The sequence below is a fragment of the Rhagoletis zephyria genome, unplaced genomic scaffold (assembly GCF_001687245.7).
Source record: "Rhagoletis zephyria isolate East Lansing unplaced genomic scaffold, Rhagoletis_zephyria_1.1 Rzeph_scaffold_02985, whole genome shotgun sequence".
In the NCBI taxonomy this organism is placed as follows: domain Eukaryota; kingdom Metazoa; phylum Arthropoda; class Insecta; order Diptera; family Tephritidae; genus Rhagoletis; species Rhagoletis zephyria.
This window is the reverse complement of record NW_016160069.1, coordinates 30,252-41,482: the sequence shown is the minus strand read 5'-3', so window position 1 is coordinate 41,482 and position 11,231 is coordinate 30,252. Positions and strand designations below refer to the sequence as shown.

At 33.5% G+C, this 11,231-nt stretch overlaps 1 long non-coding RNA gene across 1 annotated transcript in view; it reads left to right on the top strand.

Moving 5' to 3' along the window:
• The first annotated feature begins 7,303 nt into the window (after nucleotides 1-7,303).
• Nucleotides 7,304-11,231, top strand: part of LOC108368168 (uncharacterized) — a 16,533-nt gene continuing 12,605 nt past the window's right edge. Inside the window, exon 1 of the long non-coding RNA XR_001848336.1 lies at nucleotides 7,304-7,340. This is a non-coding gene — a long non-coding RNA (uncharacterized LOC108368168). The remainder of the gene's footprint in view (nucleotides 7,341-11,231) is intronic.

Genomic DNA, 11,231 nt, shown 5'->3' with positions numbered 1-11,231 from the left:
ATAGTAAGGCAATTTCGTATAAAACTGTAAATGACTTTTACAGGTCTATTCTGCGCGGGTAATAAAAAGTTTGTAACCGGTAAATAAAGTTCCTGTCAATTTTTAAACCCTTTTCGCAGTCTGTGTACTCTTGTAACCGGTAAATTTTGTTATCATCTCATAAGCTGGTAACAAATTATTGCCCCTTGAAATATGCCATGCCAGGATTTGCACAATTCTTCATAGCTGAATTGCTGAATATTTTAACTGAATCGCGGTGACAAGAACTGGTAACATTTTTTGGTAATACAATTTTCCGGTTACAAAATCTTCGGTAACGTGCAGAATAGACGTGTTATAGTGATTAAAACACATAAATATCGCACATATAAGTGAATTCCTAATTTTAACAAGCAGCCACTCTACTCTAGTATATCAGCAGTCTATTTGGCTCAATATTATGAAAATGCAGCAAAAGTTATTTAATATTAAAAAATCGCCTATCCATACGATTTTTGTGTACGCCTTTTTTCATTGATAACCACGATATCTTTTTTATTTGTCAATGTTATTGTGGCTTATTAACATTTTATTTTTAATATTTTTATTTTTTTACATTTTGAGGACAAGACTTATACAAATCCAGCAAATTTTAAAAATTAATATCGTTCTGAAAACACAAAGTTTTTAAAAAATCGCGATAAAACGAATTACTAAAATGGAGTATTTTAAATACTATTTCCCACAAAATAGTAGTATAAAAATTATGATCGGCAGCACTGAAAATAAGCATGCCGATCCTATCAAAATTACAACAAACACGGCGCTACTGACGACACCTTGTTATTATTCCACCATGGATATTCCTAGCCTATTTACTGATTGGACCATAAGTAGATTTGGAATATTTATGGCCCTATTGTGTATGGCGACTGATAGTCAATGGGCAACCTTATACTAAAATTCGCATTACGTATGGCTACTGACTACTGACTGTCGGCTACTGAGTCTAGTAGCGGAATTTTCGGTTTCCCGCTATCGACGATTTTGTTATTTGTTCACATAAATTGTTCAACACATTGGAGCAAAGTTGCCAATTACTTGGAAAAGTTCATGTTAAAAAAGTAAATTCTGATGTTTCCTGAGCTTTTCTGTATACTGAGACTAATCATGGCTACTAGACCAGCAACTAGACCCCAGTCGCCATACATAATAGGGCCATTAGTTCATTTTGGTGATCGATCAATATATTTCAGATCAGGATTGTTGCGAATATTCGCATTCGCATTCGCAACCGCGGAACTTCCGCATTAATTTTAACATTCGCTTTCGCATTCGCAATAATCTATGCGGAGCTTTTGCGAATGCGAATATTGTGCAAGTGCATTGATAAAACGTATATTTGGCAAACAAAATGATAAACTGTAGCCAATATTTTTTGCCTGGGGAGATGTTACGTTAAAACTGTCCCATTATGTCCCCCTTNTTCAAGTTTTTCAAGTTTGTCGCCTCGAGCGAGTAGTTTTGATTTACGACCCTNTCATTTTGGTGATCGATCAATATATTTCAGATCAGGATTGTTGCGAATATTCGCATTCGCATTCGCAACCGCGGAACTTCCGCATTAATTTTAACATTCGCTTTCGCATTCGCAATAATCTATGCGGAGCTTTTGCGAATGCGAATATTGTGCAAGTGCATTGATAAAACGTATATTTGGCAAACAAAATGATAAACTGTAGCCAATATTTTTTGCCTGGGGAGATGTTACGTTAAAACTGTCCCATTATGTCCCCCTTCTTTTGTAATTTAAAGTCAAAGAGTAAGATCTTTCAATAGGTATTTCAAGCGGAAATTTTCAACGTCTAGCTATAAAGAGAATCGACAATTTGCGCGGCNATTATTTATTATAAATTATTTACCTAAATCACCTAATTTACTCACCTAAATTATTTCTTAAAAATNGTTTTCTTAGATAAGTGTGTTAATTTTTGTTTCATAAAACGGCTTATTATTTATGATTAAGTTCCATGTTTTCTTTTTTACTTAGCAGAAAAATGCACCAAATAATTTTGACCGGTTTACTATGCAAATACTCCTCTGTGCGCCCGAAAACAAAAACATGTATTTTATTTTGTGGTAATTGTCAAAATTTGCACGCAGCGGGTTAAAAAAAAATTGAGTGTGAAAAAGTTGACGGCCAAGTTCACAAATCGAACAAGAATCAGTAAGTGAGTAATAAATTGTGACTGCCTGCAACTATGAAAAGTCGAGCTCAGCTAATAAAAAANTTGGCAAACAAAATGATAAACTGTAGCCAATATTTTTTGCCTGGGGAGATGTTACGTTAAAACTGTCCCATTATGTCCCCCTTCTTTTGTAATTTAAAGTCAAAGAGTAAGATCTTTCAATAGGTATTTCAAGCGGAAATTTTCAACGTCTAGCTATAAAGAGAATCGACAATTTGCGCGGCAAAAGATAACCTTTAATTAGGTAAGAATTATGTAACTATCAAATATTATTTGTCAAAGGTCTGTTGAAAAAACTGGATGCATTGCTAGTTTTGTTTCTACGTTTTCTTAGATAAGTGTGTTAATTTTTGTTTCATAAAACGGCTTATTATTTATGATTAAGTTCCATGTTTTCTTTTTTACTTAGCAGAAAAATGCACCAAATAATTTTGACCGGTTTACTATGCAAATACTCCTCTGTGCGCCCGAAAACAAAAACATGTATTTTATTTTGTGGTAATTGTCAAAATTTGCACGCAGCGGGTTAAAAAAAAATTGAGTGTGAAAAAGTTGACGGCCAAGTTCACAAATCGAACAAGAATCAATTCAAGGCGAATTTAGTATCTATTGAGGAGTGGGACTTGGCGTGCAATATATCGTTAGTATAGTATGGAAGGGGTGTAACAAACATTGTCGCTGAAATACAAAAGGCCGTAACTACATAACTAAAAACCCAAAATTCACTTTTTGATTGATTATGATGCATTTCATCGAATCATAAGTCCCACATCGTTTTATGCAATAAAAAAATTTTAGTTAGTTGTGGCTTTTTTGCATTTAAGTGACAATGTGAATTACGGCCTTTTCATACTATATTAACGACATGCTGAAAATTTTCGTTCATTTGTCTCAAAATATCGATGCACATTGAGCGCATGGCATGAACAACAAAACGGATTTGATGGCTTTTCGCACCGACAGCGGTGAGTAATAAATTGTGACTGCCTGCAACTATGAAAAGTCGAGCTCAGCTAATAAAAAAAACTGATTACAAGCTTCTCATAGCAGGTTAACCATTTCAAGAAGTCACCCGGGAACTAAGAAGATCTGAGACCTTCATCATCCGTGATTCCAATAAATCAAATTATTGTAAAAAACGGCGTGCCTTTTTAACAAAATAACAAGATTTTAAACTAATTCGGCTGGCTGCCACGACTTTCAAAACAGAATTTTCTTCTAAATTTTTTATTCCTAAAAAATAACAATTTATTTGCCATTTCCACCTATTTAGAACCTCGCACACATTTTTCAAACCAGTCACAGAAGAAAGGATTTAAAATGAATTACAAAAGCTAAAATCGAAAAAGGCTAAAAAACAGGTTCTCCAAATTCTGAAACCACCAAAAAGAATGCGAATGAAGAATTCTTTGGAAAACAACGGTGTTTAAACAACGATCTTGTCATAATGCTAGTTTGTGAAGATGAAAATCAGGAGGATACGTCCGACATTTGCAGCCCGATGCAATTCTCAAAAAGGAATTATTTATTGCACCGCGATAAAAAAAAAAAACAAATAAATAAATATAACTGAAAGTCCTCTCAACTGGTGCAGCGTTAATCGAAAAGAATTTACAATTTTGTTTCAAGTTTTTCAAGTTTGTCGCCTCGAGCGAGTAGTTTTGATTTACGACCCTTTAAGAAACAGGCTGTAACCCGAAGAGGCAACAACATTACTTTTATTGAATACAATGTTCCAATTTTTAAATTCAAGTTCTAAATAAAAAAAATCCTAAAAATTACTAACTTTTCCATTATTATTTATTATAAATTATTTACCTAAATCACCTAATTTACTCACCTAAATTATTTCTTAAAAATATTTGACACCCGCATTCGCATCCACATCCGCGGATGTTTGTTTTAAACATCCGCATCCGCGGATATCTAAAATTCCACATTCGCAACATCCCTAGTTCAGATCAGTTGAATGAACTAGTTTATTTAGTTCATCCTCATTCCCGAAACGGCTGATATCTTCAGACGAATTTCTTGCGAAAAGAAAACTAGAAGAAACGAAAATGATTTACAAAATTGCAGAGGTTCAATTAATNCCAAATTCTGAAACCACCAAAAAGAATGCGAATGAAGAATTCTTTGGAAAACAACGGTGTTTAAACAACGATCTTGTCATAATGCTAGTTTGTGAAGATGAAAATCAGGAGGATACGTCCTACATTTGCAGCCCGATGCAATTCTCAAAAAGGAATTATTTATTGCACCGCGATAAAAAAAAAAAAAAAATTAAATAAATATAACTGAAAGTCCTCTCAACTGGTGCAGCGTTAATCGAAAAGAATTTACAATTTTGTTTCAAGTTTTTCAAGTTTGTCGCCTCGAGCGAGTAGTTTTGATTTACGACCCTTTAAGAAACAGGCTGTAACCCGAAGAGGCAACAACATTACTTTTATTGAATACAATGTTCCAATTTTTAAATTCAAGTTCTAAATAAAAAAAATCCTAAAAATTACTAACTTTTCCATTATTATTTATTATAAATTATTTACCTAAATCACCTAATTTACTCACCTAAATTATTTCTTAAAAATATTTGACACCCGCATTCGCATCCACATCCGCGGATGTTTGTTTTAAACATCCGCATCCGCGGATATCTAAAATTCCACATTCGCAACATCCCTAGTTCAGATCAGTTGAATGAACTAGTTTATTTAGTTCATCCTCATTCCCGAAACGGCTGATATCTTCAGACGAATTTCTTGCGAAAAGAAAACTAGAAGAAACGAAAATGATTTACAAAATTGCAGAGGTTCAATTAATTGTTCCTTATTTTAGCTTCTGATTAATATTTTCATATGTTTGTCGATTGCAGGAATTAAAAACCTAGAATAGTTTCTTTCCCGTACGCAACGCGGGATCCCGCGGGTGCCCAAAATAGCCCAGAAATAATTCTCCTACTCAACAAATTGTTCTAAGAAGAATCAACAGGTTATAGTTTCTTATAATAATTTAATAAATCTTTCCCTTTTTATTAATGTACGTAGAATTTTCTAAATCTTTTAATACTGTGGGTGTTTACACTTGCCTGGTTAACTGGTGAAAAATTAGTCTTCTATAGTGTGTTTTATTCTTGTAAACTGAATCAAAAAATAACCACATAACCAGATAACCTGATAACCAGATAACCTGATAACCAGATAACCTGATAACCAGATAAGTGCGCAGACCCACAATTTTAGTATATTTTCGTATAATTTCGTTAATATATATATTTTTAATTTTTTCATAGAAGACTTAAAAAAGTAGTTGCAATTAAATAAATTGTATTTAAATGTAATTAATTTAATTGCAATTTGCAATTACCTTTTTAATCAATTCACAAGTTGATTGAATAAATAATTGCAATTGTAATATTTGTTAGGCTTTTCTAATCTAACCGTTGTGAAAATAAAAATACTTTATTTTGCTAAGATTTTTAACATCTTCAGGGGATAGTTTTGTTTATTAGCCTGCACAGCAATAAATACAAAACATTAACCAAACAACGACAGAAACGAAATAGTATGAATAATTTAGAAATAAATGATTCAGTTTTACAACTGAAACTTTTTTACTAACATTTAACATTTAATTATGGAACTTAAAAATAAAATTCACTACCAGCACTTGTGGTAGCTTCGTCTAAACTGAATGTTAAACAATTTTCATAAACATAATATTTAAGCTACAGCGATGTCATCAGTATCCTCTTTTTTGTTCATTGGTCGGTCCCTTTTCTGCATTATTCGTAAACTTTCTAATGTGAGCCTTTTTGTTCTTTTCTCTTCTAAAGACAGACTGATATATGTATATATATACATATTAGATGTTCCTATCGTTTTTATACATACATACTGTAAAAGTCTTAGGGCTGTTTACTTATTTATTAACGATTTAACTATAGTTTAAAATAGATAGGTTTACGGTTAAAATTATGAAATTTCGGCTCTAATCATTTCGATCTTTCCTGAACCTCATTCGTAAAGAAATAAATATTGTAACAGCATGGTGGTAAGTTATATGCTTCGAGCCTGATGGTACAATCACTTGATGGAGCCAGCAAGCTGGTGTCGTAAATTTCCCATTTTATACAAATAGGTATTTGGTTGGATAAAATATTAGCTTTATTCCAGAGTTCAATGTTTTTCTATTCCATTACTTATGTTTACGTGTATACTTATATATGTATATGTAAGTAAAAAATTTTAGCTACCATTTTTAGCCACAACGACTTCTTTTAGCTCTTTTTTAGCCCTTTTTTAAAGGAATTTGGCTACCACAAAAAATGATGCACTTTGTCGCACTTTTCAGTTTCTTTACCATTGCACTTTATTTCATACACCACAATTTTTCGCTGCTTGGTTTCTATAGGGGTTTTTGTTTTTGTAAACACTGTGGACAAAGTGCAATTGGATTTGTATGCTTGCGTTATGTTTTGTTGTTTAGCAATGTGTTGATTAAAGTTTTCGGACAACCTTGGAATGTAGGTAACGCTGAAGTATCGATTTGTGGTGTTTGTTGTTTCTTTACATGATGTTCTATTTTGGCGGCTGTTTATTTCTGTAGTTGTTTGTTTTATTAAATCTGAAATTAGTCAAGAACGCAGAACGTATACTTAAACGCAGTCTGTTAACGCAGAATTTTGTCGATTACTGCAGCGCTCAGTGTTACTTAGGGCTCAGTGTTGCCATTCATTAATACCGTTTCATTGACTTACCTTCTCAACTACAATTTTTCATGCTATAATAGATTGTAGCTAAATATAAACTAGTTAGTTTTCAACAAAAAACCTTATTCAATAGTAAATTTCAAATATTTTAAACCTATTTTGAATAGGAACTTATAACTTTTTTACCATCTGCAAAACTGACGAAGTGGCAACCATCTATAGCAGTGCCCGCCAAACACTTTCCTGGGAAACGAACTATATTCGGCCTTTCACATGTACACAATCGCCTTCTTACACGTACACAATCCGAACGTCAACAGAAAGAGTAGAAGAGCAACAAATTTTATTTAGTTGCATGCAAACAACAGGCGAAGCAGGTTGATGGCGCATTATTGTTGAATAAAGTAGGTACAGTGAGCAGAATGAATGAATATTCATTCAAAAAATTTATAACACAATTTTTCGTACATACACCCCTAGAAATAGGTATGTATATGGTACCAAGTCGTGCTTTTTCTTCATATTAAAAGAACTTTGTGAATTATGTATTTTTTTTAATACCAGACTAGTCCTCAATTAAAACATACGATATGTTTTGTTATTTATTTTTTGGTTTAATCGTTATTTAAAATGGTTCTTAAATGTCAAGTTTTACCTAATTTTAAAATAAATATATATTAGATTTATATATTTTTATTTTATTTCTACTTGAAATCAACGAAATTTTCTTTTAATATTCAGAGTGCTCGAAGCACGTTATCTTTTTTGCTCAGAAATCCACACTTAAATTATAAAAAAATAATAATAATTTTGTACAATACATACAAAATTTTACCAACTTTTTCCTTTCTNTGTTGTTTAGATCTAAAATATAGCGCACAATGAAAAAAAAGGCAAAAAAACATACCAAAGTTTTTATAATAAGTAATACCACACAGAAACTTTTTTCCGTGCTTTACCACCAACACATTCTCATTTTTTGTTTCATAACTAATACATTCTCATTTTAAGACTTTTCTCTTTTTGGCGGGCACTGATCTATAGAAGGAAGAAATCAGCTGATACAGAAAAATCTAAATTCCGCAGATTTCAAGACAAAAGTTAATATTTTGGAATTTTTTAATCTTTGTCATATTTTCTATTTTTCATTATTATTTTTGAAGCTAAAACTGTTGGTATATTCGTAAGCAAAGAGACCACATCAAACGAAATAGGTACATCTTCACACACATTTATATCAGACAGTTTGTTTTTAAATTTGAAAGAGTTTTTATATTGCAGTCTTCAGAGATAAGTAGCTTTAGAATTTCTCCAACATTCTTTGTCAAATTGAAACATGGGACTTTACAGGACGAGGCAATTGGACGTATAGGGATTTCAGGCTTATGGATCTTTGGCAACCCATAAAGTCTTGGAGCCGTTGCTGCAATACTTTTAAGACGTTGCTTTGCTTTTGCGTTTATGTATTTGCATTTGCATAGGTCATCCACTAAGTTCTTATTTTTTCTTTGCAAAGTATTTGTGAGGTCTACTCTTATTGTGTTGTACGTATTCTTGTCTTATAATAGGCTGTTCATTTTTTCTAGGTATTCTGTATTGTACATTGCCACTGTTTTATCCCCCTTATCTGTGTCTCTTATGATGACGTTGATTGCGTGGCCTTGGAGGAACATTTTTGTTTTTTTAAATGTTTTTAAAATGATAGTTTTGTTTATTAACCTGCACAGCAAAAAATATAAAACATTAACCAAACAACGACAGAAACAAAACTATCCCCTGAAGATGCTAAAAATCTTAGTGAAACGTCGGGAAAAAGCAAAATAAAGTATTTTTATTTACCCAAAGGTTAGATCAGAAAAGCCTAACAAATATTACAATTCAATCAAACTTATCCAAATCAAACTGATCGGACAAACATGACAAATGAATAATTTAATTGATTAACTTTCAACACTGCTAGGTACCCGAGTTACTAGTATCTACCAACCTTGGACATCTACAAACTAGTATATATGTATGTATATTTAGGGTTTTTGAGGGAGAAACGAAGTGACTTTAGGGTGAAGTTATATGGGATACCCCTTCGATGAACGGCCGCACAATTTTTGCAGAAAAAACTGCTGAGCTGATTAAATAATCAAAGTCAGCAGGAGAAATACTGGCACACTTAACATAGAAAAGTTTATTGCATTTACCACATTGAACTTTGGCTTTATTGTTACGGTCAACTTTTAGACCACAGAAACAAGGCATTTTATTTAATTTTAAAATTTTAATTTCAAAGTAGAGTCACTGTCTCGAGCACATTAATTTATTTAGGGTCATTCCATTGAAAAAAAGAAAACGACATAAGTTTAAATGTTGCAAACAGTCTGGCAGCATCACCACCGAGAGCTTTGCCTCGCGACAAATAAAGCTCAGCGTGAGTCGTTTGCTGATAGGGCATCGATATCAAGAATGATATAATACAAGATTGCGCCAATGAGAGATGATTTTTGAGCGTAATTTTTGCGTGACGTCATCTTGATGCAATTGCGAGAGAGAAATGCCAAAACGCATATAAAAATATGTGAACAATGCAGAAAAATGTGTTAATTTTAATATTGCATGGCCCAATTTTGCAGGAATCAATAAATATACAAAGATTGATTAATTAGAAACACGTAGCAATAACTTTGGACATGTAGCCCTTTAGGTAAGTGCGAATTTTAGCACATGAAAAAATGGATGTATTAACAGTGTTTGCAATTTCATGTAGACCAAAAGGAAGGTGTGCAGCAAAGTGAATTTTTGGGCTCGCTATTGTAAAAAGCCATGCTGAGTGCATATTTATATTTGTGGACGGGAGCCAACCACCATAGATTCCACAGCTGTTGACTCCACAGCTTTTATTTGATGACTTTTGTACCACTTCCGAGAGAATGCATGAGTGTGGCTTCTTTGGAAACAAATATTCTATGTAAGTAAAGCATAATTCAAGCTGAACTTTTAAATGTAAAATAATTTGGCCACTGTTTTGTATTAGGTATGTAACAGCGCGGTAAGAACCCGCGTGAATTAGCGCCTGGCGACCTTATCCACTGGTGGATTACCTCATACCAGCAGTAAAAATATTAATTTCAATATCTTCACTAGTAAAGTGCTTCATGCACACATAGCTCGATTTGGTGTTTAATGCATATCCTCGCCGGCAGAACTGCTTTCACTTTTTCGCCAGATTTGCGTCCGTAGGAAACGAAAAAAAACTTATATCGCACGCTTTCCTTTTGTTTTTACTATTACACTTTGCCACGGAACACTTCATTTTGCTTTGTAATGACTCAATAATTGTTTAAAACCACGCAGAAATATTAACACACATATATTAAAATTGTTATTTGGTTTTCTCGTATGCTCACAATGAACAATTGTACCAAGATGACGTCACGCACACAGCTGATTCTGTCAGAATCACAAAGAGCGGATTAGCGGTACCGCGATTGGCGCAATCTATATTTCTCTCAATCGTGCATCGATATGATAAGCGACAAAGGGGAGAAACTGAACGGTTGAATTCGTTCGCTAAGAGCAGACATGGGCACTTTTTTACCCGCGCAGTAGCGAAAGTGCGATCGCGGGCTGGAGAAAGGGAAAAACAGTTTACGGGAGAAAGGGTATGAAAAGTTGCAAAAAAATTATTTATATCCCACCGACATCATGTTCATCGCAGTACGGCTGCGGTAATACTGACTTTATGTACCAAACAAAGAGCATACATTTTGCTCATATACACAATAAGCCATCGTTCGGACTTCGCTCCGATAAGAGTCGATTTGTTCCGTTTTGTCGAAAAAATTTGAAACCTAGTCCTCTACTTCGCTCAACTGAAATCTGCTTCGTTTTGTTGCATCAACAAATTTACTCTTCAAATAGAAAGGAGGTGGGGATTTTCATAGCAAACTAAAAGTTATATTTTACCTTTTTATCGACACGATTGTTACATTGGTGAGCTAGGCCCTCACAATCGCCCGATTTGAACCCGATCGAAAAATATTGCTCTGTCTAAAGTTCTGTAATTGCGTCGTTGCCCACCGATGTAACAATTGTCCCGGTAAAGAAAGAATGAAATAACTTTTTATTAATTTTAACCAAGGCATTTTAACTTTAATGATAATTGCTCGCTGGATTAAGGCGCCTTTACACGGGTCGATTTTCTAGTAGATTTTTGTGGTTCAACCAAAATCGACCCGTGTAAATGACATCTCAACCACTAGCTGGTCGATTTTCCAGTCTACAGATATCGACCCTTATAAGGC